Below are 8,271 nucleotides of genomic sequence, written 5' to 3' on the forward strand. Positions count from 1 at the left end.
CGGATGAAAAGCGTGCCCAAAGTCAAATATTTGCATATTATTAGTAGATTTGGATAGAAAACACTCTGAAGTTTCTAAAACTGTTTGAATGATGTCTGTGAGTATAACAGAACTCATATGGCAGGCAAAAACCTGAGACAAATCTAACCAGGAAGTGTGGAAATCAGAATTGTAGTTCTTTTGAATCCCTATCGAAACTACAGTGTCTGTGGGGTCACGTTGCACTTCCTAAGGCTTCCATTGGCTGTCAACAGCCTTCCGAAAGTTTTTCCATCCTTCTCCTGTTACTGGGCAGAGAATAGTAGCTCAGTCAATGAGTGGACTGCCTGAGGACAAAGGGCTTGGTGATGCGCGAGCCCGCCAGAGCGCCCTTCCTTCTTTTTCTTCTTGAATGAATACGCTATTGTCCGGTTGGAATATTATCGATGTTTTACGTTAAAAATACCCTAAGGATTGATTGTAAACAACGTTTGACATGTTTCTACGAACGGTAATGGAACTATTTGACTTTTTGTCTCTGGTCCTGCGCTCGCGCGTTATGCCTTTGGATAGTGATTTGAACGCACGAACAAAACGGAGGTATTTGGACATAAATATGGAGTATTTCGAACAAAACAAACATTTATTGTGGAAGTAGGAGTCCTCGGAGTGCATTCTGACAAAGATCAGCAAAGGTAGGAGAATATTTATAATACTAATTCAGAGTTTTGTTGATGCCAGAACTTGGCGGGTAGCTGTATAGCTTGCTTCGATGGCTGAGGTATGTACTCAGAATATTGAACAATGTGCTTTCTCCGTAAAGTTATTTTGAAATCTGACAAAGCGGTTGCGTCAAGGAGTAGAGTATCTATAATTCTTTCAATAACTGTTGTAAACTGTTGTAAATTTTATCAATGTTTTTGATGAGTAATTTTGTAAATTGATGTGCATATTCACCGGAAGTTTTGGTTGGAATACATTTTTTGAACATCACGCGCCAATGTAAAATGCTGTTTTTGGATATAAATATGAACTTTATCGAGCAAAACATATATGTATTGTATAACATGAAGTCCTATGAGTGCCATCTGACGAAAATCAAAAGGTTAGTGAATATTTTAGCTGTACTTTTGGTTTTTTGTGATGCATGTCCTTGCTTGGAAAATGGCTGTGTGGTTTTTCTTGTGAAGTTTATGTCCTAACATAATCTAATTTTATGCTTTCGCCGTATTGCCTTTTTGATATCGGACAATGTGGTTAGATTAAAGAGAGTCTTATCTTTAAATTGGTGTAAAATAGTTGATTGTTTGAGAAAATGAAATGAGATTTTTGCTGTTTTGTATTTCGCGCCATGCTATTTCACTGGCTGTTGAATAGTGTGTCCCGCAGGTGGGACGGTAGCGTCCCTCGTAGCCCTGAGAAGTTAAAGGGGGCAGTCTGAAAAACGGGCTTCTTGGAAGTCCTCTTTTTAACTTCTTTGGGATAGGGGGCAGTATTTTCACGGCCGGATAAAAAACGTATCCGATTTAACCTGTTAGGGCTAGGGGGCAGTATTTACACCGCCGGATAAAAAACGTACCCGATTTAATCTGGTTACCACTCCTACCCAGTAACTAGAATATGCATATACTTATTACATATGGATAGAAAACACCCTAAAGTTTCTAAAACTGTTTGAATGGTGTCTGTGAGTATAACAGAACTCATTTGACAGGCAAAAAACTGAGAAGGTTTCATGCAGGAAGTGGCCTGTCTGACAAGGTGTCGTTCTTCTTGTCTCCGTTTATTGAAGAGTGAGGATCTTAGCTGTCCCGTGACACTTCCTACGGCTGCCATAGGGTCTCAGAAGGCGGTAAAAAGCTGAATCGTGGCTTTGCAGGCTCTGGCTGAAAAAAAGTAGCGCGTTTGGGTAGTGGCTGGTTACAGTACTGTGAGACTCAGGCTCGTGCCCGCGTCGACCGAAAGCTTTGTTTACTTTCCTCTGTTTAGCTAAATGGACATTCCCGGTCGGAATATTATAGCTTTTTTACGAGAAAAATGGCATAAAAATGGATTTTAAACAGCGGTTGACATGCTTCGAAGTACGGTAATGGAATATTTAGATTTTTTTTGTCACGAATTGCGCCATGTGCGCGACCCTGATTTACCATTTCAGATAGTGTCTGGGACGCACGAACAAAACGCCGCTATTCGGATATAACGATGGATTATTTTGGACCAAACCAACATTTGTTATTGAAGTAGCAGTCCTGGGAGTGCATTCTGACGAAGACAACAAAAGGTAATCAAACTTTTATAATAGTAAATCTGATATTGGTGAGTGCTAAACTTGCCGGGTGTCTAAATAGCTAGCCCGTGATGCCTGGGCTATGTACTTAGAATATTGCAAAATGTGCTTTCACCAAAAAGCTATTTTAAAATCGGACATATCGAGTGCATAGAGGAGTTCTGTATCTATAATTCTTAAAATAATTGTTATGCTTTTTGTGAACGTTTATCGTGAGTAATTTAGTAAATTGTTAGTGAATTCGCCGGAAGTTTGCGGGGGGTATGCTAGTTCTGAACGTCACATGCTAATGTAAAAAGCTGTTTTTTGATATAAATATGAACTTGATTGAACAAAACATGCATGTATTGTATAACATAATGTCCTAGGGTTGTCATCTGATGAAGATCATCAAAGGTTAGTGCTGCATTTAGCTGTCTTCTGGGTTTTTGTGACATTATATGCTAGCTTGAAAAATGGGTGTCTGATTATTTCTGGCTTGGTACTCTGCTGACATAATCTAATGTTTTGCTTTCGTTGTAAAGCCTTTTTGAAATCGGACAGTGTGGTTAGATTAACGAGAGTCTTGTCTTTAAATAGCTGTAAAATAGTCATATGTTTGAGAAATTGAAGGAATAGCATTTCAAAAGGTTTTGAAAATCGCGCCACAGGATAAACTGGCTGTTACGTAGGTGGGACGAATTCGTCCCGCCTAGCCCAGAGAGGTTAATCTGGTTACTACTCCTGTCCAGAAACTAGAATATGCAAATAATTAGTAGATTTGGATAGAAAACACTCTAAAGTTTCTAAAACTGTTTGAATGATGTCTGTGAGTATAACAGAACTCATATGGCAGGCAAAAACCTGAGATGATTCCATGCAGGAAGTGCCCTGTCTGACAATTTGTTGTCCTTCTGTTGCATCTCTATCGAAATTACAGCATCTGAGCTGTTACGTGACACTTTCTAAGGCTTCCATTGGCTCTCTAAAGCCGCCAGAAAGTGGAATGGGGTGTCTGCTGTCTCTGGGCAAAGTATAGGAGCAGAGTTTGTAAGTGGTCAGCCTGGGGACAGTGAGACTGGACATGCGCAGTCACGAGAACTCACATTTTTTCTTTCTCTCTTTGAATGAATACAACGTTGCCCGGTTGGAATATTATCGCTATTTTACGAGAAAAATAGCATAAAAATTGATTTTAAATAGCGTTTGACATGCTTTTAAGTACGGTAATGGAATATTTCGAAATTTTGTGTCACGAAATGCGCTCGTGCGTTACCCTTCGGATAGTGACCTGAACGCACAAACAAAATGGAGGTATTTGGATATAACTATGGATTATTTGGAACAAAACAACATTTGTTGTTTAACCTCTTAGGGCTAGGGGGCAGTATTTACACCGCCGGATAAAAAACGTACCCGATTTAATCTGGTTACTACTCCTACCCAGTAACTAGAATATGCATATACTTATTAGATATGGATAGAACACCCTAAAGTTTCTAAAACTGTTTAAATGGTGTCTGTGAGTATAACAGAACTCATATGGCAGGCAAAAACCTGAGAGATGCCTTTACAGGAAGTGGCCTGTCTGACCATTTATTGGCTTTCTTTGACATCTCTTTCCAAAACAAAAGGATCTCTGCGGTAACGTGACACTTCCCACGGCTCCCATAGGCTCTCAGAGCCCGGGAAAAAGCTGAATGTCGTCATTCCAGCCCCAGGCTGAAACACATTATCGCCTTTGTCAAGTGGCCGATCAAGGGACAGTGGGCTTAGGCGCGTGCACTGGTCGCCCCCGTCTTTTTTTTTTTCTCCTCCATTTACCGAAACGCAGATTCCCGGTCGGAATATTATCGCTTTTTTACGAGATAAATTGCATAAAAATTGATTTTAAACAGCGGTTGACATGCTTCGAAGTACGGTAATGGAATATTTAGAATTTTTTTGTCACGAAATGCGCCATGCTCGTAACCCTGATTTACCATTTCGGATAGTGTTTAGAACGCACGAACAAAACGCCGCTATTTGGATATAACAATGGATTATTTGGGACCAAACCAACATTTGTTATTGAAGTAGAAGTCCTGGGAGTGCATTCTGACGAAGACAACAAAGGTAATTTTTGTTAAAGTAAATCTGATTTTGGTGAAGGCTAAACTTGCTGGGTGTCTAAATAGCTAGCCCGTGATGGCTGGGCTATGTACTTAGAATATTGCAAAATGTGCTTTCACCAAAAAGCTATTTTAAAATCGGACATATCGAGTGCATAGAGGAGTTCTGTATCTATAATTCTTAAAATAATTGTTATGCTTTTTGTGAACGTTTATCGTGAGTAATTTAGTAAATTGTTAGTGAATTCCCCGGAAGTTTGCGGGTGGTATGCTAGTTCTGAACGTCACATGCTAATGTAAAAAGCTGTTTTTTGATATAAATATGAACTTGATTGAACAAAACATGCATGTATTGTATAACATAATGTCCTAGGGTTGTCATCTGATGAAGATCATCAAAGGTTAGTGCTGCATTTAGCTGTGGTTTGGGTTTATGTGACATTATATGCTAGCTTGAAAAATGGGTGTCTGATTATTTCTGGCTGGGTACTCTGCTGACATAATCTACTGTTTTGCTTTCGTTGTAAAGCCTTTTTGAAATCGGACAGTGTGGTTAGATTAACGAGAGTCTTGTCTTTAAATAGCTGTAAAATTGTCATATGTTTGAGAAATTGAAGTAATAGCATTTCAAAGGTTTTGAAAATCGCGCCACAGGATTCAACTGGCTGTTACGTAGGTGGGACGAATTCGTCCCGCCTGCCCCAGAGAGGTTAAAGACAAGACTCTCGTTAATCTAACCACACTGTCCGATTTCAAAAAGGCTTTACAACGAAAGCAAAACATTAGATTATGTCAGCAGAGTACCCAGCCAGAAATAATCAGACACCCATTTTTCAAGCTAGCATATAATGTCACAAAAACCCAGAAGACAGCTAAATGCAGCACTAACCTTTGATGATCTTCATCAGATGACACACCTAGGATATTATGTTATACAATACATGCATGTTTTGTTCAATCAAGTTCATATTTATATCAAAAACCAACTTTTTACATTAGCATGTGACGTTCAGAACTAGCATACCCCCCACAAACCTCCGGTGACTTTACTAAATTACTCACGATAAACGTTCACAAAAAACATAAATTATTTTAAGAATTATAGATACAGAACTCCTTTGTGCAATCGAGGTGTCCGATTTTAAAATAGCTTTTCGGTGAAAGCACATTTTGCAATATTCTCAGTAGATAGCCCAGCCATCACGGCTAGCCATTTAGACACCGACCAAGTTTAGCCCTGACCAAACTCCGATTTACTATTATAAAAGTTTGATTACCTTTGTTGTCTTCGTCAGAATGCACTCCCAGGACTTCTACTTCAATAACAAATGTTGGTTTGGTCCAAAATAATCCATCGTTATATCCAAATAGCGGCGTTTTGTTCGTGCGTTCAAGACGCTATCCGAAGTGTAAATAAGGGTCACGAGCATGGCGCAATTCGTGACAAAAAAATTCTAAATATTCCATTACCGTACTTCGAAGCATGTCAACCCCTGTTTAAAATCAATTTTTATGCCATTTTTCTCGTAAAAAAGCGATAATATTCCGACCGGGAATCTGCATTTAGGTAAACAGAGGAAAGAAAACAAAGCATTCGGTCGACGCGGGCACGCGCCTGAGTCTCACAGTACTGTAACCAGCGACTACCCAAACGCGCTACTTTTTTTCAGCCAGAGCCTGCAAAGCCACGATTCAGCTTTTTGCCACCTTCTGAGAGCCCATTGGAGCCGTAGGAAGTGTCACGTAACAGCAGAGATCCTTTGTTTTGGATAGAGATGACAAGGAAGGCCAAGAAATGGTCAGACAGGGTACTTCCTGTACAGAATCTTCTCAGGTTTTGACCTGCCATTTGAGTTCTGTTATACTCACAGACACCAATCAAACAGTTTTAGAAACTTTGGAGTGTTTTCTATCCAAAGCCAATAATTATATGCATATTCTAGTTACTGGGCAGGAGTAGTAACCAGATTAAATCGGGTACGTTTTTTATCCAGCCGTGTCAATACTGCCCCCTAGCCCTAACAGGTTAAAGGCAATGCTACCAAATACTAATTGTGTGTGTGTGTAAACTTCTGACTGACTGGGAATTTGATGAAAGAAATAAAAGCTGAAATAAATAATTCTCTACTGTTATTCGGACATTTCACATTCTTAAAATAAAAGTGATGATCTTAACTGACCTAAGACAGGGAATTTTTACTAGGATTAAATGTCAGGAATTGTGAAAAACTGAGTTTAAATGTATTTGACGTATGTAAACTTCAACTCATATATAGGTGTGTGTGTGTGTACACACACACACATTATATATATATATATATATAGTTTGGACACGTACTCAATCAAGGTATTTTCTTAATTTTTTACTATTTTCTATTATAATAGTGAAGACATCAAAACTATGTAATAACAGATATGGAATCATGTAGTAACCAAAAAAAGTGTTAAATCAAAATGCCTTGACAGCTTTGCACACACTTGGAATTCTCTCAACTAGCTTCATAAGGTAGTCGGTCACCTGCAATGCATTTCAATTAACAGGTGTACCTTGTTAAAAGTTCATTTGTGTAATTTCTTTACTTCTTAATGTGTTTGAGCCAATCAGTTGTGTTGTGACAAGGTAGGGGTGGTATACAGAAGATAGCCCTATTTGGTGAAATACCAAGTCTATATTATGGCAAGAACAGCTCAAATAAGCAAAGCGAAACGCCAGTCCATCATTACTTTAAGACATGAAAGTCAGTCAGTCTGGAAAATGTCAAGAACTTGTCAAAAAGTGCAGTCGCAAAACCCATTAAGCGCTATGATGAAACTGGTTCTCATGAGGACTGCCACAGGAAAGGAAGACCCAGAGTTACCTCTGCTGCAGAGGATAAGTTCATTAGAGTTACCAGCCTCAGAAATTGCAGCCCAAATAAATGTTTCAAAGAGTTCAAGTAACAGACACATCTCATCATCAACTGTTCAGAGGAGACTGCATGAATTAGGTCTTCATGGTCTAATTGCTGCAAAGAAACCACTACTGAAGGACACCAATAAGAAGAAGAGACTTGCTTGGGCCAAGAAACACGAGCAATGGAAGTAAAACAGTTGAAATCTGTCCTTTGGTCTGATGATTCCAAATTTGAGATTTTTGGTTCCATCCACCGTGTCTTTGTGAGACGCAAAGTAGGTGAACGGATGATCTCTGCATTTGTGGTTCCCAACGTGAAGCATGGAGGAGGAGGTGTGATGGTGCTTTGCTGGTGACACTATCATGATTTATTTAGAATTCAAGGCACACTTAACTAGTATGGCTACCACATCATTCTGCAGCGATACGCCATCCCATCTGGTTTGCGCTTAGTGGGACTATCATTTGTTTTTCAACAGGACAATGACCCAACACACCTCCAGGCTGTGTAAGGGCTATTTGACCAAGTAGGAGATTGATGGAGTGTTGCATCAGATTACCTGGCCTCCACAATCACCCGACCTCAACCCAATTGAGATGGTTTGGGAAGAGTTGGACCACAGAGTGAAGAAAAATCAGCCAATAAGTGCTCAGCATATGTGGGAACTCCTTCCAGACTGTTGGAAAAGCATGCCAGGTGAAGCTGGTTGAGAGAATGCCAAGAGAGCACAAAGCCGTCAAGGCAAAGGGTGGCTATTTTGAAAAATCTAAAATATAAAATCTATTTTGATTTGTTTAACACTTGTTTTGGTTACTACATGAATCCATACGTGTCATTTCATAGTTTTGATGTCTTTCCTATTATTCTACAACGTAGAAAATAGTAAAAATAAAGAAAAACCCTTGAATGAGTAGGTGTTTCCAAACTTTGACTGGTACTGTATGTTTGATGATTTAATTCCAGTACTAGTCATATTGCTTCCCTTGGCAACTTTAATGTTTGAAAGTATTTTGGGACTTAA

Source organism: Salmo salar, chromosome 20, assembly GCF_965601325.2.
Source record: "Salmo salar chromosome 20, fSalSal1, whole genome shotgun sequence".
Classification (NCBI taxonomy): Eukaryota; Metazoa; Chordata; class Actinopteri; order Salmoniformes; family Salmonidae; genus Salmo; species Salmo salar.